General features: G+C 42.6%; 1 protein-coding gene across 3 annotated transcripts in view; it reads right to left on the reverse strand.

Moving 5' to 3' along the window:
* SGCD (sarcoglycan delta) overlaps nt 1–22955 on the reverse strand; it is a 503319-nt gene that overhangs the window by 293071 nt on the left and 187293 nt on the right. For all 3 annotated transcript variants that reach the window (XM_054037343.1, XM_054037340.1, XM_054037341.1), the window contains exon 2: nt 11925–12093. The gene's annotated coding sequence lies outside the window, so the exon portion shown is untranslated. The remainder of the gene's footprint in view (nt 1–11924; nt 12094–22955) is intronic.

Genomic DNA, 22955 nt, shown 5'->3' on the forward strand with positions numbered 1-22955 from the left:
CAAGAGCACACTGTTGACTCATATCCAGCTTCTCGTCCACTGTGACCCCTAGGTCCTTTTCAGCAGAACTGCTACCTAGCCATTCGGTCCCTAGTCTGTAGCAGTGCATGGGATTCTTCCGTCCTAAGTGCAGGACTCTGCACTTGTCCTTGTTGAACCTCATCAGGTTTTTTTCTGCCCAATCCTCTAATTTGTCTAGGTCCCTCTGTATCCGATCCCTACCCTCTAGTGTATCTACCACGCCTCCTAGTTTAGTGTCATCTGCAAACTTGCTGAGAGTGCAGTCCACACCATCCTCCAGATCATTAATAAAGATATTAAACAAAACCGGCCCCAGGACCGACCCTTGGGGCACTCCACTTGAAACCGGCTGCCAACTAGACATGGAGCCATTGATCACTACCCGTTGAACCCGACGATCTAGCCAGCTTTCTATCCACCTTACAGTCCATTCATCCAGCCCATACTTCTTGTTTATTCATTTCAGAGTAGCAGCCGTGTTAGTCTGTATCTGCAAAAAGAAGAACAGGAGTACTTGTGGCACCTTAGAGACTAAATTTCTAAGGTGCCACAAGTACTCCTGTTCTTCTGTTTATTCATTGAATCTGCTCATTAACATTCTACCATAGAGAATTGAAATGTATTTTCCCAGCAGAAATCGTACACGTGATAGCCACTTTTTTATTTTGCATGTAATGTTAGCAAATCAAAGGGTTTTCAAATGAGATCAAATAATCTAATTTCTACCTCAACTCAGTCTCCAGGACAGATTCAAAATAAAACAACATTTAGACCCATGCATATAGATGAATGGTCTTGTGGTTCGTGCATTAGAATGAGTCAAAAGAGCTGGGTTTTGGCTCTGCCGCAGACCTCCTGTGTGACATTGGGCAAGTTACTTAACCAATCTGTGCCTCGGTTCACCTCTCTCTCTCCCGCCCTGATAAAATGCAGCTAAAAATACCTACCTCAACAAGAGGGGGTAGTGAGCATAAATTGATTCATGTTTATGAGATGCTCAAATGCTATGATGCTGAGAACCACAGAAAGCCAAATAATAGATAAAATAAACCCACATCATGGTCTTTAGACAACTATCAAAAGCTTATTAGCGCCAGATCTTGAAAACCAGTTTCAAGTAGCCTCGAGGTACAGGAAAACTGCATTAATTGACGCTGGTGAATATTTAAAGATGGGTAGCTACAGACTGACTTGCTTTTAGATACTTTTGATGCTTGGCAAAATGTCACCTTAGAAACGCGAAGCAGCCTCCCAGCTGCTTAGGCAATGTGAAACCAAGGCAGTTATCTTCCAGGAAGCATGGCCTGCTTGACAGGTCTTAAATGAATAAAAGTGATATTATTACAATTATCATTAGAGGGAGATGTCCCTCATCAAAATGTGTCTGGATTTTAATTGACAAGGTCTGGGTTAATGCTGTGAAAATGCCAACGAAAGCAAAGCCTGTGGCTCAAACTAATTATCAGCACTGAGAAACCTCAACCTCTAACCCCTCACAGATTTATCACTCCATGCACACTGCACCCATGACAAGGAATGTTTGAATTAATCATTAACAAGTAGAAATTCTTCCCAGACCGAAAGCGGTAAGAGTGCATGGCTAACCAGTGCCCCTTTAACTTTGTCCGCAAGCTAGTAGAGAAGCAGTTTAGTGCTAATGACAAGCAACCCTTTTAAAAAAGCGTGGTCTTTAAGAAACATTTGTGAGGGAAATGTTTAGGACTCCTGAGAGTAAGAAGATAGAAGCACTAGTTTGAGTCAGCTGTAGTGCACCCAGGTTCATTGCCAAGTTTCCTCATACCCAGCGCTGCTCATCTCCCCTAATTCTAATTTGCAGCATTCCTCATTATTCTAACGCTGGCACCCACACAATATACTTCAGTCTCAATTGGCAAACCAAGCCTGTTCCAGTGTCCTCCTCTCCAACTTAGTCGATGCATCTTCTTCGACCTGCAGCTCCCGTGCTATCCCAGACACTTCTGCCAATTCATCCTGACATGCAGCACCTGCTCTCCTCCGATTCCTGCGAGTCTCCTGAGCAGAGATGAAAGATGTACTGACGCGTTCCAATTTGTGTCATGGTTGTGTGGTATTGTACCAAATGACTGGGCTTCCATCACTTCACTGTCTAATAGATCTGAATGTCAAGTTTTCCTTTCTTAACTTTGTCCTTCTATTCTTAGTTATACATCTGCCTTGGGAGGTTATGGACGCTCCTTCACTGGAGGTTTTCCAAAGGAGGCTGGGTAGCCATCTGTCTTGGAGGGCTCAGACACAACAAATCCTGCATCTTGGCAGGGGGTTATACTAGATGAGCCTTGCGGTCCCCTCTAAACCTCTGATTCTATCTGTGTATCACACCAAATAATTCCACTCCCTGAATAACAGGGAGATCCGCACTCCGTCACCATGTATTAGTATTTATACGTGTCCCCATAGTGCCCAGATACCCCGCGGACCTACGCACAGACATGAAGTCAAAAGACAGTCCCCGCTCCAAAGAGCGTACAAACCTGGTTTATGGCAAGAGGTACGAGGTTCAAACAGACAGAGGGGGAGAGACAAGATCGCAGTGAAACCAACACATTGTACAGAAAGCAATAATCACAGCTCAACATCTGCCCAGCATGACAACTGCTTCGTTATGTGCTCCAAAAACTTCACTCTTACTCTTTCCTCATGAATCAGTCTCTCCAGCACCTTGATCACTTTGGCTGCTTTTCTCTAACCTCCAACATGCCAGTTTCTTTCTGGTAACATCGGACCTCCTCCAAAACCCACTGAAGTCCAAGGCAAGTGTCCCTTCACTTTGGATCAGGCCTGAAGCCACCAGAACCAAAGCCCAGCGCTGTTGTACCAGAGCTGTATAGAGAAAAATTATTATTGCCCTGCTTCAGTCATCAACAAAACGATAATCAGGAACCAGTTCCCAGTCACGTATCATCCTCCCAGTCTGTTACGGAGCTGTGCGGTCAGCATTCTTTTTCATACCTAACCTGGTACCAGAATGGAAAGTGTAATGTTCATGAGCATTGCCAAAGCCACGTGTTTTGTTTATATTGATTTCATTCCAGTATGCTAACAGAGCGTACAGAACCTCAGGGGCATTGCCAGGCCTGGGGCCGAAAGCTGAGTGCCTCCAGGACTGATAAAGGCGAGAAGTCCGCAGACATAATGGCGTGCTTTACTGTTGTTTTTATTGCCCTTACATTCCTTATCCTTAACGTTTGGGCTCGTGGCTGTTCCACCCATGTGGATTACGGTCTCACCATTACACAGCCTGAGTGCACAGAAACAAACGAGATTGCTCCCTCCAGTCCAAGCCTATTATATTACACTAGATGCGGGACTATAATTCTTTATAATTCTACACTAAAACTGCAAGGGAAAGTAATGCTGGGAATAAAGAAAATGGGTAAGTAAGGAAGTGGCAAAGGAAGGTACCAGCCACTGTAATTGATTAGCTTGAAGTAAATGCAGCTATGTTGATCCACCCGGCCCAAAGATGGAGAGAGGGAAAAGACAACTGAAAACAGCCCTTTATAATCAGGTTCCTGGACAAGAAGAAACTCATACAATTATAACACTCCAGCCACACAATGCTGACCGTGAATTCAGTCAGACTGAGCTTCCAGTGGGGAATGAACAAAAAATTACCAAGCTTTGTTGTCTATGCGCTCCAATGTCATCCATCATAGAGAAGCAGCCAACGGGGTTTCCACTGGCTTCCTTCCCAGCGCTCCACGGGAAGCTCTGCTGTGCACTTTACACAAAGGAACAGCAGTGGGCTGTTGGCTTCAAAACCCTTTGTTTCTCCCAAATATGAAAGACAGTGGGTCATTTCTCTTTCCACCAGGTATTCAGCCTTTTTGGTTGTGCTATTTTCAACACATTCTTTTCAAACCACAGACTTGAAAGTAAGCATTTCTATTAAAATTATACCAACGAGGAAAACAGCTCGCTAGTTAACATTTATTTTGCTTTTCATGTGGCCGTACACCATCCCTCTACCATTCCCATTTCTTTTCAATATGGTTGCGTTTTTTTCCCCATAAGAGTAAAATGTCTTTGTGATAACTTAATAGACAGCTTAATCTAAGCACAACAGGTCTGAGCTTCCAAACCTAGGCCTCAGTGCTACAAGGCAAGTACCAGGATCAGGGTCAAAGTATTAGGAAGAAGTCCAGGCAAGGAGAAACAGCAAGTTGGGGGCATCAGATGGGCTCAGGGAGGAAGCTCAAGTTGGGGTCCAGCTCCTCACCTGGAGTAAATCAGTGTAACTCCAACTTCACACATGGGACTAGTCCAACTGGTGTCAATGGAGCTGTGCTGGCTTACCCCAGCTGGGGGTGTGGCACTTTCCCATTCAGTAATATCTTCAGTATTTATTGTAGTGTTTCATTCAGGATACGTTAGTTCTGAGTCAGTAACTGGGGATTGTGGCTGCTGTTCCGTATGCACTGGGCTGAAAGCCTGAATGGCATTAAGGCCTGGTCTACACTGGGGAGTGGGGGGGGGGGAGGAGGATCAATCTAAGATACACCACTTCAGCTACGAGAATAGCGTAGCTGAAGTCGACGTATCTTAGATCGACTTACCTCCCATCTTCACGGCGCGGGATTGACGGCCGCAGCTCCCCCGTTGACTTCGCTTCTGCCTCTCGCCCTGGTGGAGTTCTGGAGTCGATGGGGAGCGCGTTCAGGGATCGATTTATTGCGTCTAGATGAGATGCGATAAATCCATCCCCGATAGATCAATCGCTACCCACCGATCCGGCGGGTAGCGTGGACGTACCCTAAGTGCCATTCTTCTGTGAAAAGAGACTCCACATAGCAAACTAGGTTCTGTGCCGATTTAGCACAGACCTAACACCACAGCTGCACAAGGGCTGTTTCTATTAGACATTTCAGGCACCTTTTTGGCTTGCTCTGAAGTCAATGGAATTGCTCACACATGTAAAGTGAAGCACATGCATATCTGTTTGTTTGGGCAGGGCCTTCGAATATTTTGAGTCAGAGAAATTAACGTTCAGAGCAACCTTCTTTGTTGTCAGCGACAAGGATTTTCCAAAACCCAAACTTCTCTATGCTCTCCCATGCATAATGCATAACTACCAAAGAAAGTATGTCCTCGGCATTTGAATAGACTGCATGCACTGTGTCAATTCCCCAAAGCTCGACTAATACTACAAGAATAGGACAGGTAATTAGAGAGTTTGGCTGGAATCTAGACTATAAAAAGAGTTAAAACTTTCAGCAATTATTTTTGTTATCGTTAAAACAGTGAGTTCATTCTGGGATACAACTGTTCATTTATGTAATTAAATTTGAGTCTATATGGTGTCTGTCAAGCATTTTAATTATTTTTTTCCCGTCACTGGCCAGCTTTTGTGGCTCATTATGAAACAAATGACATGTCATCCTAATGGGAGTTTTCTCATTAACTCTCAAATGTGAACAGCTTCATAAGACCCCCCATAACTCATCAGCTTATGAGGTGCCAGCTAATAATAAAGGCACCACCATAAAGCAAAGCAACACACGAAGCTGCACTTGGGAGGAAATGTTTTTACAGATTCCTATGGGATGGACCCACCTTAATTGTAAAATTTCACTTTCAAACAGCACTCTTTCAGCGTGGTTTCTTGATGTGGTTTCCTTTTCAAAATCGCAGAGATCTTATTACTGTTGGTTTGTATGTCTGTTGTCCTTGTGAATATGGGAATTCTGGTGGGCACGCTCCTCTGACCAATCATTGCAGAGGGGCGAATGCGCTCCACCAACAGACAGTAAAGCCTATGATGTACAGTGAAGTGGACATAGCTGCCCAATTTAAGGGTAAGCTAGACATTGCCACAGCTACAGATGCCGCAGAAAGTGTACTAAAGCGTCCTGAACAATCAACCCCAGTCCCGCTCCTGAAGTTGGTCCTCAGGTCCTGCTCAGGCAAAATTCCCACTGTTTCAGGAATGAATCCACAATATTCTCATCTTTTTCTGAAACACTGGACAGAGAACTTGGATAACAGAACTGGCTTGAGCACGGGGCAGGAGGATGGCAGAGCATAATTAATGTTCCACTCTGAATAGTCGCTGCCCTCCTCTTTGCCATGCTCTGAACTGTGAACCACCACTCGGGCACTCACTGAATGTGTTTCCAAGCATGCGTTTGCAATAGAGCATGAAGCATCACATTATAAATTATTAGTATTTTTTAACATCTAACTGCAGGTTAGGCAATAGAATACATTCACCAGGTGGGGCCCCAGAGTGCAAAGTGCTGTAAAAACACACAATTTAGGACAGTCCCTGCACCAATGAGCCTACCATTCTAAAGACAAGACATAACACATGGAAGAGATTAAGAAGCAAGCCAGGATACAGGTGGGGGAGGCAGATGGTCAAAGGCTGAAAGCAGGCTGGGAGTTAGTCGAGCCAGGTAGTTCCGAAATGTCTATGGTCCCATTGCAAAAAAAGGGAGCATTTGTCGTCGTCTCAACTCAGTGGCTGATTCAGAGAACAAGGAGTTCTGAGGGGGTGGAAAGAACTGGCACATCATTCACGGGAAAGGAACTTTCCTTCTTTTTCTTTTTTTTTTTAAACTCAGTATTTGTAATTTCTAAGAAAGTCATCAGACAAACTTCTCCACTGCTCGGATACAAAGTAAAACTAGATTTTCGACTCATTGTTATAAAGTAACGTAAAACATGTCGTATAGGAGAAAACAAACTCTAGCTTCGTTACATTTTCTGAAGCAACACTGCATCTGCAAGCCACAGGGTCCTGGAGAGAGGACACTGGACTGGCAGTCAGAGGACGACCTCAGCTCTAGTCCTGTGAGAGTCACTGTTCTGCCCTCTGACCTGGGGCAAGTCAATTAACCTCTGTCTCCCCCTCCACGCCTTTGCTGTCCTGCCTACTTAGTATGTAAGCTCTCTGGGGCAGGGTCTGTCTCTTCTGTGTACGATGGGCCCGACCTTGTTATATATTATTTGTCTGACAGTGTAACCAACAACAGAGAATGCTTTATGATATTTTTAAGTATAGATCAAAGGACTATATGACTGTCATCAAGATAGCATTTGTTTCTTGATAGATTTCTTGCAAGGTCCACGTTAGGTTTAGAATTCCTTATAAATTCAACTTAGTTCCACTGATGATATCCTGTCTCACTCAACCAAGATATTTGTTATTAGAGAATGTGCTCCAATATACATCAGTGGAACAGAGTCAGAGAAAGCCCCGTCAGGACAGGTTGGGTGAACGGGGCTGCAACAGAAGTGCCATCAGAAGACTTGATATGTTAGCAGCAAGGCTGCTGATCTTCCAAGAACACACACACAATATAAAAGCCATCCTATTTCCATATCCTAGAAAGCTAAGTTCAGACAAGTGCTTGAAAAGATTCACTTATTTTTTACTTGTATAAAAATGCTGCATACCTTTATTTGTGAAATACTCACACAGGAAAGGATATTGTATACAGGCCTACTTCCCTAGAACAAAGTCTTTGAAGTGTGATCAGCAACTGTAGGAAAGCATTCGCTCAAAATGGGGTTATTTAATTTGCCTTTGCTATTGTTCTGGAAATCTGAGGCGGTTTAAATTGGTACTGCCCTGACTTATATTGAACTAGTTGAATAAACTGAAAAGAAGAAAATATTCTTTCTGCATGTGCATTAGAGGCTACTGGTGTCAAAATCTGGTTTAGCACTTCACCAAACATGGCTAGAGGTGTTTAGCCAGTGACTGCCACCAGTTCAATGATTTAACTGTCTTTAAAACTTCAGCAGCAAACAGGTACTGCTTAATGTTATTCTTTTCCTTTAATGTAAATGGTTTTAGTATATTTTAGTAAATTTAAATCTAATGTAGGTTGTCACAATTTCAAATTTAATTTTCAAATTTTTTAAACATAAATCGGTATTTAAATTTTTAAAAAATCTGATTAAAAACATTAAAAAGACCGATTTTTACCCACCATATAAGGGAAGGTTAAACTCAGATAATGACTTCACCTGAAACAGGGGAACATGTCCAAGAATCAATGTTCCAAAGACAATTAACTGCTATACGAGCTATAAAACACATCAAATGAACACAGATTATTTCACTTATACTTGCAAGATAAAATTTAATAACTACATTTAATGGGCACTTAAAAAAAACAATTTCCTATGTATTAATTAAATGCACTTCTTCAGCAAAAAAGAGATTTTTAAAGCGTTATATAATCCCTACTAATCTAACAACAAGCAATTTGAAGACAAAATATTAGTGTGTGTGTTATCTGTAGATCAGTTTAAAAAAATTCTGCACACAAGATTATCATCAGCACAATTACATGTCACACATGAGCAAGCAACAGCGTGTTGCAAAGATGAATGTCTTCAGCTAAGCGTTATTTAGACATATGGTGTCATTTCTACTAGAGCTACAGAGCAAGTGGAGCAATGTTCAGGACTTGGGGCTGGCTACAGTTGTAACCTGCGTGCTGTAGCTTCAGTTCCATGGGGAACGGAGGTATGAGAAAGACAATTCCCTGATTCTGCAGTAGTTTTTTTCCAGAAATGCACAAATCCAGCCAACAGCTGCTTTGGGTTATGGGAGGAACCAAAGGTGAGGGCCTTGCAGTCTGACTTGTTTCTCACCTGTTCATTCCTTTGCTTCTACAGCAGTCTCACAGGGGCATTGTAATCCCTTATCTGGCGAGCCTTTCACTGCTGCTCAGGGAATGTAGACAGTGGTATAAGGAGGGGTACAGGAAGGAAAGATGGTATAGTGATTAGAGTGAGAGCCTAAGACTAAGGAGACCCAGGTTCAAATCCGTTCTCTGTCGCTGATGTCCGGTGTGACCTCAGACAAACTTCTGGGCCTCGGTTTCCCATCTCTAAAAGGGAGACAACAGCACTTCCCTACCTCCCACGGATGTTGCTAGGTTATGTTAAAGATTGTGAGGCACTACGGTAAGGGGGGGGGGGACATATAAGTGCCTAAGATGGATGGATGGATTGGATGTAAAATAGCATCCATCCATTTTAGCACAAGTCTCACAATAGGTGGGGTTTTCCTTAAAGCTCCAGACCGCAGATTCATGTGATTCCAGGTGAATCTCTGCTTTCGTTATCAAACAAAGTTTCCAGCTCTCATGACTGCAGAGAAAAGTTTGAAAAGGTGACGCAAGTGCAGTCTAAACGCTCAGAAGCCTGAAGACAAATAAAAAGCACCCCCAGATGATCCGTTTGAAAAATCTCCTATTATTTTGGGACCTGACTCATGATTTTGGAATGCTTGAGGTTGGCAATACTGAAATGGGAACAAGCAGTTCCTAGGGCAAATGCAGAATAAATCTGCAGTGGGGAAACCCTTATTTAGGAAAGGTCTTACTCCTATGCAGCAGACCCTGTGAAGTTCCGCCAATTCTGCACCAGCGTCATACTCAAGTCATAGCATGCAAAATGATTCACTCCTGGCAACCTCTTGTTGGCATTGCAAAATTCTACTTGCGCACATGGCCGGGGTGAATAAGTTTTTTGGACAGGCACCATTAACATGATGATAATGGGCAAGTGGATAGCTCTTGTGCATGGGCTGGTAAATTGTCATAACAAACCACAAGGCCATTGGGGGGAAGCATAGCTCAGTGGTTTGAGCAGTGGCCTCCTAAACCCAGGGTTATGAGTTCAATCCTTGAGGGGGCCACTTAGGGATCTAGGGCAAAATCAGTACTTGGTCCTACTAGTGAAGGCAGGGGGCTGGACTCAATGACCCTTCAGGGTCCCTTCCAGATCTATGAAATAGGTATATCTCCATATATTAATGCTATTGCATAGATCCTGGATCAGAGCTAGAAAGGCAACAGCCAGTGTGTTATAACACTTTGCTAGGGTTGCAGGTTATTTGTCTGTTTTCTTTCCTTAATAATTCTGATTTGTTGAAGCTGCATGAAAATCAGATACTGGTCCTCAAAGCCCTGGCGATACATCACCGCCCGTCTTCCAGCGCCTTGAGCTTTCCCAGAGCAGGGCAGCCAGCAAAATACACACACAAAAGATTTACACGCTTTCACTTACAAATATAAACGAGAAATGTGCAATAAAACAAACTGATTTGACTTCCAGGCTACAGCTGTGTAAAATATTTCCCTTTAGGACTGAAAGAGTTCCCTTGATTGCAAAATACTCCACCTTTAGCCTTCATCTCCAGACAATGTACTCACAAGTTTAGCAAAAAGCCACAAAGAGTCCTGTGGCATCTTATAGACTAACAGACGTATTGGAGCATAAGCTTTCGTGGGTGAATACCCATTTCGTCAGACGCATGTTTAGCAGCGCCTTTTGTCATTACGACCAGGCACTATTTAGACAGATTAAAAAGCTTGCAATACTTACAATTTAATGGCAGGAATTTCCATGGGAGTTTGTTTGTAAACAGTGTAGACTCCTGCAGAGTACGTGGAGCACTGCATTTGATGATATCAGTACAGACGCTTGAGGAACCAGAGAACAACGTATCATTGAATGGCAGTGCAGAGAACTACAGAATAAATGTGTAGCCATGCCCTGGCATTGGCTGTTCATATTGGTCTTGGGACTTAGCCCTGTTGTTATAATTCAGCCTCACCGTGCATTGGTGTAACAACATCACAGCATCACAAACAATGTCACACTAGGACTGGGGCAATTCCATTCCGCCCATTATTTTCTCTCATTCTTTTCTCCCTACCCCAGGCCCTGGGAGTGAAGGGATTCACTTTCATTTCCCTCTCCAATCCTTCCTCTTTCTCGCTGCACTGAAGGTAGAAGAGGAGCTTCCCGCAGCTCTGAACCAGTCACTGTCTTATGATCTCTTGTGATCTGTATTTCTATTGCCAGGCCAATGGTCAAGTCCAGTAAGCAAACTATGATACAGACTATAGCGTGGGCACAGATGGTTTGAAATCATGCTAGTCTTGTAGTCATATTTCTGTACTGCAGCCATTCCAAAACTGAATGTAATCTGTATGCAAATGTTACAAATGGAACTCCAGTGAGATATCTGAATTAAATTTCACTATTTACAGAACAAGTGGTATTAGTCTGATCACACCAAAAGAATTAATGTAAGAGAACGCCACATTTTCTTGAAGGCTTTAAAAATATATGAAAATCTAACTTCTGTTTGGATTTTTCAACACTCCTACATTAAGCTTGAACACCATATTGCTACTGCAGGGTGTGGAGGAAGTCTCTCTCTTATTCAGATATTAATGAGAATAAAACACATGTACTTTTTATCACTTTATCATCTGATACAAATCCATGCAGACCGAGGAACTAAGGTTTTGCATTCACACTTCCAAAGCTTTTTAAATACCTTTCCAATTGATGATCCAAAAATATAAATAAATAAACCCAATTTCCTTGGATTAAACCAAGGGAGATGGGTTGTCATAGATCGTGTTATTCTAAGTGTTTCCCTACACCTGCAACTCGGGACTGTTTGCTCTATGCCATGTGAGTTTCTGCCCTGTGACATCAGAATCTGCACACAACAAAGATATGAGCCGATTATCATGTAACAAATCAATATAGTAAATTTCATCCTAGGCCAACAATGTTGAAATACATGTGGCAAAGAAGAGAATGGCTTTTGGAGCATTATCTCTCTTTTCTTTGTTTTTTACGTTTGTTTAGCTTTTATTTTTATTTTTATTTTTATTTTTATTTTTTTGGTCTCTGACCTTCTAATCATCAGCTATTAGTGGTTTTCAAAATCCAGGTGTCTATCAACAAGGCTACTTTACAAACCACCGTACACAGGCATAAATGAGTCGATTATTCAATAAAGGCACTTGACACGTTCTTCATCCAGACAGATGTTCAGAAAACATATAGAAATGCAAACAAAGGCAAAAATCACATACCTTAGCAAACCTGATAGTTCCGAATTCTGGCGACAATTAGTTTCGGAGCAACATTGGAGTGAAAGGAAGTTCCTCAGGCTACCACCAACTGGAAGTTCTTTTTAAGTCCCACACAGCCTCCAGCTCAGCTTTCTGTATGTCCCCGAGGATGTTGCAGTATCCTCCAGTTCTTTGGAGCCGGAGCAGAAAAGATGTCATTCAGAAAGAGAAAAGAGAAGAAGGTGTGGCGTTAAATTCTAGGGTCAGTCGTTTGGCAGGTTCAGAATAGAACGTAAGAGAACATCTGATAGCAATGATATGTCAAGCCAGGGCAAAGAGCCTGCGACAATCCATCACGTTTGGCACCTTTTCAGGGAAATCTTTGAATTCAAGAACGGTGGCGCAGAACTATTCTTGCTTTATGGTGTTTTAAATGTGTCCCTAAGCCAGGAAATGATGCACTTTATTTCAGTCTAAGCTCACAGAAGTACAGTAACACTCCTGCATAACTTTAGAGAACATTCTTATTCATTACAGTCTTTCGTTGGGAGAGCAGAACGTTCAAATTAAGGGGATTTAAAGTTAAAAACACGGACAAAAGCAAACAACACTTTGATGCACTTGTACAGTGCAGTTCGTTCACAAATCTCAAAGTTCATAAGGAAACATTAATTAATTAGGCCTTATGGCATCTCTGTGAATTAGTTACTGTTGGCCAAAATGTTCAAACACGAGTTCCCGACTTAGGCACCTGAAGTCATCTGATTGTTGAAAAAACTCAGCGCCCAGCAGCACCCACTCACACAGCTGTGAGTTTTCAATGCTTCTGAAACATCGGGTCACTTTGATTTTGGTGCCTAACCACAGGCAGCGGGGTTTGAGAAATTCGGCCTGAGCAATTTATTGGAAATCACACCTCAAGCGGGGGGAAGGACTTGGAAAAAGAGTCAGGAATTCTAATCCCCATTATTATTATTAGTTATTTGTATTAGAACGGCAGTTAAAGGCCCAAACCGAAATCAGAGTTCCACTGTGCTACCAACGCTGTACATACACACCGTAAGAGACAGGACTCGCCCTAACGAATTACTATCTAAATAGACAAGACATATAAGGCGTAGGAGATCATAAAGCAAGGGAGTGGCAGAGCTGGTGACAGAACCCAGGTTTCCTAAATCCCTGTCTGGTGCTTTTTCTGATGGACCTTGCAGCCTCTGCCACGGTTTGAATTTCTGGGTACCCTCGCCTCAACGGCTGCAATGCTCAAAGTGGAAAATGGAGACAGAAAACGCCTGATACAAATATGTCCTGAAGCCCCGTGTAGGCTGGTGGACTGGTCATCAGCGTGGGACAGACAATCAGCCACACCCAGGTCAGTTTGTCGCCCTCACCTTAGGGTCCTGTTTGTTCTTCAAAACAATAAATAAAAGGGACCATGGAACAACAACATCAAGTAACCGTCCTGTTCCCCACCGAGACTGTGGGGTGCTCTGGCCTCTGGCAGCTTAATGGTCAGAACTTTCCCCCCGTCCAACGACTGGCCTGCAGGGCTTGTCTGCCCTCTTGCAGCCTTCTGTCCCCCCACAGCCTTCTCCTCTAGGCTCATCATGGAGCTGGGCCTTCAGTTATATCCCCTGGCTGGGAATCCTCAGCCCCAGTCACTCGATGCCGTCCAGCTGGGTCAGATGATTCCCAGCACCCAACTGCTGGGCTCTTCTCCAGAATGGGGCTAGCTGCTCCCCAGCCCCACTGGCCCGTAAAAGGGGTCAGGCTGCCCGGTTGCACCCTACTTCTGAGATAACACAGCCTGTGTCACGTCTGTAACGTAGTCTGAACATGGCTGCAAGAAAGATGGACAGATGCTAGTTTTATGCCAGGAATAGTAAGAAAAAGAGGAGAAGACAAAAATAACAAAAACATACTACGGGCAGACAGTTCCAAAGGGGTCAAGTCTGAATCAGCAGCCCCCGAGCACAGCGCCCATTATATCCTTCCATAGATTCCCCCAACACACACACACACCACACTGGGCTAAAGAGATGTAGAAAACTGACTCAGGCAACCTGCAATAGAAAAGCAAACCCGGAGGGGGTGAAGCGAGGGGGCAGGGGAGTGAAGGGATGAAAGCATCCACACCACAGCTTGGAGTGAGAGGGCAGTGAGAGGAAGTCCACTTGGTAACCAGAGCCACTGCGGAACCCATGCCCATGGACATGCAATCTGCTCTGCACCCCGAGTAACCCCTTCTTTTTCTTCAGCAGGGCTGCTCGTGGTGCGAGCTGCAACGTGAGCTAGAGTGGCATAGTCCGACAGCAGTCTGTGCGTCGAGAAGGGCTTTAGAGGGAAGCATTATTTTTATTTGCCAGACTGCTTCCCTTCCGTCATCCCGCGGGCTCAGGTGGGGAGGCAGAATGTAGAACAGCTTCAAATCTTATATTCCTTGCCAACGCAGGCGGAAAGCCCTATCTCTCAAACAGCATTTGTAGAACCAGTCTGGCACTGTGAGACTGAAGTGGGTGTGACGTGGGGGTGTAGGAATGGCTGACGTTGCAGGAGCTTGGTCTGGGAATAGTAGCGAGACCTCGTTCCTCTGCTTTTAGGGGACGTTTATCTTTGGGGACCAGAAATGCACAAACTTTCTCCTGAAAGTTGCAATGCAAAAAAAAAGGAAAGTTAAAGAGACTATTTCCCCTCTTTTTACTTTCAATGGAGCTGAAAGGCAAAAGACCAAACTTGACAACGGGACTAGACTGTCATTGCAAGCTGAGTCTGAGAGCCCTGCCTCTGGTGGGGAATATGTTTTTTGAAAGTCTCTGTTTAGTGCAGCCTGCCAATGCTCACCCTAAGCAAAGCTTCTGGGTGAGGAGGACTTGGCACACGGCCTTAATGCACTGCTATGCATTCACTCAGAGTTTCTGTAGTGTCTGAATTCCTGCACTGCTGGGTGTATCATAAATTACGGTGCAGGCAGGAGTGTGCTTTCAGCTCTTGGCAAAGAGAAGAAACTTTCCCTTCGTCCTAACCACTGCCGTTACGGGAATAAGAGAACAGCAGCAGGGAGCTGGAAAACACTGCTGCAGATTTCACCCAAGCATTCACCTGAGCCCACTGTTGGGAGGATATCTCACATTTTCTCTCCTCAGGTGTTACTGCACTTCAGCCCTGGGAGGTGGGGATACAATGGGGAAAATAACTTCAGCCAAATTAAAAAGTAATGACTGTGTACAACTGCCATCCCTCCAGCTCCCATTTCAAGTGCCTGTGATGGTGGAACCTCCACATGGAGTATAATTAAATGCAAACTGTTATAAGTGTTGCTGCAAGCAGCACATCCAGTGCACCAATCCAAATACAACATACCTGGGTTGCATTTGAAGAATTTCTATCACACAGATATACATGGAGGCAGGCAAGGAAATCGTTTCTGTCCAACAATATAGTTGGGGTTATGTTTCTATGTTATGTGTTACTGGGAAATAATGCACGAGCTATAACTTCTAGTGGTCACTGAGTATGCCTAAATTAATGAGGTCTGATGTAGTACCCTCATGATAGCTACCATGACATGCAGAAAGCTCACTCCACCTTGTCCAACATGAAAAAATAACATGCATCACCCAAATGTACTGTGCTATTCACCACTTTCTGCCCCACCAGTCCACACTTTTGTATTCAGTGTCTGAAACCCTGGATTACATTTTATGCAAGGGCCCTAAGTGAAATGAATCTGATGGCCTTTGTTCGGTCACCAGGCCATGAACATAAAAAACAAACTAGCACATACATGTTCTTCTCCGCTCAGAAGAGGCAAAATAGTTCACTACGGGAGCTTGCACACTGATTAACTAGAGTCAAGCCTGAATTTCCACAAAGTTTAGCAGTATCCAGATCTGGGATTTAGTCCAGGAGCATTTTTATGAGTAACTTGTTCAGTGCACATTCCTCCAGAGTGAATGCTTCCTGCTCAGGGATTACATGTCTCCGTTGCATGAATCATGGACTCATAGCCCTTCTTAAAGAGAAGGAGTTTATTATACAAAACAACTAAAACATCCACACAGCTCAAGAACCATCTTGGTTCCACCCCTTCCCTTGGCTACCAGTCACCGCACCTTGTCTGGAACGTTCTATAGTATGCAAAGTCACATCTGTCCCAGTTGGTCTCGTCTCTTAAAATATTAATTACAATCTACTCAACTGCAGTTGAAGAAATTATATAGAGCGTGGAAAAGATTAAATATTTAGGGGGGATCTGGAGACTTGAAAAGAACTGGAACCGTATGTCCTCCAGCTAAATATTCCAGATCTTTCTCTTTACTGCCAGTCTGGACTTGAAGCACTTATATGGGAGAGTTGTTCATAATTTTCCTCTTTAACCATAGCTGGACTTGGGCAAGCACCTATGGCTGATACGGCAGAACAGTATTGGTGGGGCAGGGGGCAACAAGGGTGCAGAACATTCTCATCATGAAACATTTAGTAGGGTCATTTCTGCCCGTCTAGGTGGAAACTGAAGATCGCAAAGCACTTTCTGGAAGTCGATCGAGATTACATCAGCAAATACTCCTTCTAACTGAAACAGGGTCTAATGATCAAGGCTGTGTGTAAGATACAGCTGAATGCGTAATGGTTGTTACATTTTCCCAGGCAGCCAGTACCTAGTTCATTGTTTTGTAAAGTGCTCTGGGATTTCTTGACACTTGATCAAGTACCTTAAACCACCCAACGACCTTAACAGAAGCGGAGGGTACTCAGCACCTCACAGGAGTCCTCGGGACCCTGCAGGGTCAAATATTAAATGAGCCCGAATTTTACATTTCACAATATCTTCTCCCTCTACTTCCCTTGAATTTAGTAAAAAGGTGGCGCTGGTAAAGAAGGGGGGGAAATTAAACTTCTGAATCCCTCCTTCCAGAAGGCTAATGTTAAAAACTTGGAACCTCTCCAACTACAACACTTAGTACACCACAGACAACGGTTTCCCAGCCAGACTTTGTCATTTATAATGGCTTGGTGCAAAACATAAATAAAACAAGAGTCTCCAGCAAAACCGAGACTTGGCTGTTTTGTGGTGTTTTCTCTTCCTCTGCCGCAGAAAAATAGGTGGGACAGCAGCACTGTAATCCAAGGGCTGTGCAGATAATTGAAGTCTCCTTACAATGGGTAGCAGGTAATTGGAAAGTTTCGTGGGGTGCTGTGGTCTGATAGGTTAGAGTCTGACTTATTCTGCAAATTAATTAAGTTAAGGGATGTTGCTGCAAAGTAATGACAGAATGGTGCGAAGATGTAGAGACATGAATCTAATGAGATATTCTGATTCTGCTGTTCTCTTTTTTTAGTGCAGCCCAAGGGTGTCTGGGTAAAATGAAATAAGAACACTGGTTAACCATGCTTGTTATTTGATTTATTCTAATCACTTCACTGCAAATACTTTCCAAAGCTACAACTTGCTCAGACACTCTGGTGGGCAGGCTTGTTACTGTTTCAAAAGAATAAATAACTTCTGCAAAAAGAAAAAAAAATCAGTGGAAATATTTGCAATGTAAAATAAAAATGTGCATCTCCAGAAGAAAAGAGCTTGTTTTAGCAGCGCTACAATGTCTAGATTCAAAAGACAAAAGGAAGCTTGTCTTTCCCCAACTTCTACCACTAGCCAATATTATTAGAGCCCTGTTATTACCTGGGACAGCAATGCAGGAAAGCACTTTAAGTACATGATTTACATCCATCCCTATTGAGAAAAGCACTTCAGCGCTTTGAGCCTTTGAGAATTTTGCTCCATTACTGTTTGTTCTGTTAGTTCAGTTGAAAGTAAAAGTAATAAAGAGGGGAATTGTGGGAAAGCATATTCGCATGTTACACATTGACTGCCTAGGGACTTAAGCACGTGTGTTTGTGTGCCTTCTTGAACCAGGGCCTGGATATCAAACAACATGCACTTAACTGACCAGATCTTCCACACACAAAAATTCTATTTCTCTCAACTAGGCCTAACAGATTCATATTTGAAGATGCTTTGTAAGATAATGTGTATTAAGACAATGATAATCGTATGTGTATTCCCCCCATGTAAACGCCCCCCTTCATCCCAACTGAAAGTGAACATGAAAGTAACTGTCCTTAATCTTATTGGTGAAGTTAAATTAAAAGGTTTATTTTGTATGTTACATGTGTTATTAACTGGCACCTTTAGATCTATTCAGAACAAGCTACAATCCATAGAGCATTCTTGGCTCTTCATTCCAGTACCACCAAAGAAGATATTTGGAAATTCACAAAGCAAAGAAGAAACGTGATTCACTGTCCATTCCGCCTCCAAAATAATAGAAAATATTCTTTTCAGTGAAAGATCTATGAAATGTGTTTTATCTGACAGCTACAGATCTTTGAGAAATAATCAAAAAAAGAAACAAGTATTTTGAATATTGGGAAGGAATATTCAGCCAAACTTTTCAGACTCTGATTGTAACAATGTTAGATGATGTATGCTCACTCCTCTTACAAGCCAAGAGATCCAAACAGAAACAACTTTCTCCCCCTATTAACTAACCTAAATATTGCCCTCTCTCCAGCTTGTTGTAAAAGTTGTTCTTAAAAGGCATCCCTTTTACATTTCTGACGGATCTGCCCCTATTGGCTGGTTTGCAGAAGACCTCAGCACTCATGTTTTAATTATTTGGCCAGGGACACAATTTTTCATAATACCTGATCTTATTCTCCCCTTGGTCTTTACCACCACATTAATCCATGAAGACGACAACAAGACTATTCATTCTGGCTGCTAAGACATCATCGCTCATTCCTGGAAAAGAAGTTCATCATCAAAGGCTGGATCCTGCATCACAAAGTGAATGAGAGCTTTGCCATTGACTAAAATGGATGCAGGATCAGGCATCACAAAAGGAGCTGGACCACCTTCATTGGACATGTTTTGTCACTGCTACAGAAAGCTTTTACCTGCCTTAAAAGATAAACATGGGGACACGTTTCCCATTCTATAGCTACATGAGTCACAGTTTTCCTTACCACTGGAAGAAGACTCAAATACACTTAGGTCCCGGTACTACAATAGACTCCATACAGGTGGATCCTATTATAGAACCCGAGCCTTAACAAGTAACCTTCACATAACCATAGGTGGCTTCTCTCCCACAGCTTTGCATTAGTATCCTGTCCTTTCTGCATTATACTCGTACTTGTCCTCAGGCATTTGTGCTTCATTAGCTAAGCCCGTACAATGATTTCTATTTCTGCCACCGCTACACTTCCCTTCCCCCCCTCCCCCACTCCCGTTTTTTTCCCCTTTTGATTTTTCCCTCTAGTTCACGGACATTCCCTTTTGCACATTTCAGGTGAGATTTTCGAAACTGGGCCTAACTTTCCTCCCACTGAAACCCGGGCCCCCTCAGACTGTTCGTATGAAAATGCTGCTTTGCCGCATGGCAAATCTCTGGCTGCCCAGCGTCTTTTGTCCCTGTGTTATAGGTGAACCCTTCCTGGCTTTTGATAAAATAAATACATAAATAAATGAAAAACATTCATCTCCCCTGGTTTTCAAATGTCACCTCAAAACAAATCTTATTTATGCTTCTTAATTTCTCTCTCTTGTTATTTATTTTTGTTTACTCTGTAACTTTAATCTTTATCTCTGAGAAACATATGAGAGTAAGTTGGTATAAAAAATGCTATAGGAAATAAAAATGTACTGGACTTTATGATATATGGGACATACCATTGTCAGCTTGCTATTATCGCAGAACCGCATTCTCTGGGCGGGTTTTTCCACTATAAACTCAGATTATTATTTTTAATGTCTCAACCACTTCAAATCACACGTAGTGTAAAGTTTTGCTCCATTAACTGGGAGCCTGGAATCTGATTCTGTTTTCAAAACAGGGTTTCGGTCTATTAAGCCATTTTTTGTTACATAGTAGCAAAAAAAATATTACTTTCCCAACTTCCAAAAATTTTATTCAATAAGCTACACTTTTAGACAGTTTGGAGTTACTTTAAAAAAACAGATCATGACTCACCAGTGCATTACTCCAGTTTTACACTGGTGCAACACTGGGAGAATATAACCACAAACCAAGCCTATAAACAGGTAACTGAAAACAGTGAATAAATTCTCAGACAATGAAAAAATCTGATCCATTATGTTGAAAAATGTGTTGAAATGGATTGATACAGTAAAACCTCAGAGTTACAAACACCTCGGAATGGAGGTTGTTCTCCAACTCTGAAAAAAACATTATGGTTGTCCTTTCAAAAGTTTACAACTGAACATTGACTTAATACAGCTTTACTATGCAGTAGAAAAAACATTTCTTTTCCTTTATTTTGTTAGTAGTTTACATTTAAGACAGTACTGTACTGTATTTACTTGTGTGTGTGTGTCTCTCTCTCTCTGCTGCTGCTGTCTGATTGCATACTTCCAGCAAAAATACCACACCAGGTTTGTGTAATGCAGTTCCTCAATCTATGTGCTGCTTTAAGTGTTTGTACCAAAATCAGCCCCATATCCCTTTGGAACTTTAGGCGAATTAATTTCAGTCACCAGTATAAAAGGACAGAGTTAGGGGAGCAGGAGAGAGGGAACTGCAGAGGTCTGACAAACCATCAGAAAAATGAGGAAGCGAGAATGGATAAGGGTTGGGGCAGCGTGGTCAATAGCAGAAAAGAGCTTTGATGAGCGGCCTGGGGCACAAGGGAGAGGATCGGAGAGGACCCGGAGTTTAAGAGGAGCACCAGAGAAGTCTTCGGGAAATATCGAAGGGTTTGGAGAATGTTGGGAGTGAGCCAAAAGATCATCAGGAAAGAAACAGAGCATTTGTGAGCCACATAAGCCAGTGCTTTCAGAACTTCTGCAGGAAGAAACTGTTTTCTATGCACAGCCAGCTTTTCACAGCTGATTAGCACCAATATGTTTGCAATTGATAAATAAAGGTGGAACATGAGAATTAGGCTTTCCATAATTGCTTTCCCCCCATACTCTGTTCCATGCCATGCTTTCCAGCCCAGAATATCTAGTTTTAATGCGTTACCTAATGAAAAACTTCAGTGAATACTAAAGCAACAAAGCGGCATTGCTGCAGAAGGCATTGCAGCCCTGGGCACTGCATAAATCTTCAATGCTTCCGCCACTAACATATGCTGGTAGCAACTGGAAATACTCTCGGCCCAATTCACCCATACAATAGGGCAACTTCACACCTCTTCAGTGGGGCAAAGCTGGCTTTGCCAGCCACTGGAATTGCCCAAGTGGAGGAGAACAATAGAAGCAGCACCTTCCGGCTGTATGGCTGGGCTGTCCTGCACCTGGCAAACCCCCAGCTGCTAGTATCAATCTCAGGGCTGTTAGTAGCCAGCCTAAAATAGAGCACTCTTCAGGATGTTCTAATTTGTGCTGGGAATCAGAACAGCAAAGGAGGAGAGCACCAGAATCAGGGGAATTTAAAATTACCATTGTACAAACACACACACGCACAACGTTGAGCATTCTTTGGTCACAGCTCAAGATCCCGGCCTCTGTATGAAATCTCAGCTTAGTTGGTCAACACATAGAACACATCACTAGCTTCCAGTAGAACTTGACCTGAGAGGACAAAAGCCCACTGCAAAGAGAACTTTGTGGCTAGTTTGTAGAACTGAACTGAGCTCTCATTCAAATCGAAATGGGGCTGATGTTACATTAAACACCAAGTAAGCAAACCTGAATTCACTAATTTCTAGAGGTGGTGTTGGGAAGCAGAAAAGAAATCTTCCTTGCCAGCAATAAAAAATTTGCAATCATTGGGCCCAATATATTAAAACAATCTCTACTCCTGAACATTTGCATGCACAGTTAACAGAACTCAGAAGCCAACTGTGCTTGTAATCAGGTACTAGGTGTCAAAATTCACAGTTCGTTGCACCTGCAATTTACTGTGTTTGCACAATTGGAGACTTCTTAAAAATATGACCCATTAGCTAATATTCAGGGGAGCTTATTTAGCTTTGCCTTTTGAAAAAGACACTTGAAAAATCAGAAATTACACTGTGAAAAAAAAATCCTATAATCAAAACTGTACTATTGCCCTGTGTGTATTTAAATCAATTAGCCCAAATTCCTCCCAAGGTAGAACCGTTTTCAATCCATTCACCATTAAACAAATTGGATACTGCAAAATAGAAGGCGACTGCAGCTATGTATCTGCATAACACTGCAAATGTTCTGAACACTAAAAGAAAGTTGGCTGACCCAAATTCATCTCCAGTATAACTCCATTGATTGCTGTGGGCTTTCACCAGTGATAAATTTGCCCATTGGGGATCTGGTACTTTAAAACTACAATGAAATCACAGATTGTAGAAATGTCAATTAACATGTTTGTGCACGTGCCTATGCATCAGGAAACTCTTCTCATTACAACTCTGCAAATCTTGGGCACTTTGCAAAATGCCTCTCTTAGTAACATTTTGAACAGTTAGAAAATAGACTATTCAGTCTACGATGAATTACATACTGCAAAGTCTGCAAGATTAAAAATGTCTATAGCTCTGTTCCAATATGGGCTCCCAAATTTTGTTTGATCTGAGATTATTTTTCACTTTTGACATTCTTGGTTGCGTGTGGGTTTTTTTTTGTTTTTTGTTTTAAATCCTCTCACCCAGTTTGTTTCCTGACTGACAGATAAAAACTAGAGACAGGTCCAAAGCACAACCTTAAATCCTAATACCCCTGAAGCTGGGAAAATTTCACATCTGGATCTGAATATTGCAGATGGCTCCTCACCTATCGAGCGAGTGGATCCAAACCCCTAATACGAACTTTCGAGTTTTGGACAGGTCAGACTGGATTTGAACTTAGAGGCTCATGACCTGCTCTAATAAAAAAAATATTTTTAAGATACGGTATCTATGTAGCCTCTAAAATATTGCCATCCGTAGTTCATGTCCAAGCTACAGAGAAAGCGAGTCAGATAGTCATACCACTTATCTTTTCTTCCACAGTTAGCCCTGATTGCTGTGTTTGCCAACTAAGCCCAAACTTGAGGACTGGCTTGGGAGGAT

The sequence above is a fragment of the Malaclemys terrapin genome, chromosome 8 (assembly GCF_027887155.1).
Source record: "Malaclemys terrapin pileata isolate rMalTer1 chromosome 8, rMalTer1.hap1, whole genome shotgun sequence".
NCBI lineage: Eukaryota > Metazoa > Chordata > Testudines > Emydidae > Malaclemys > Malaclemys terrapin.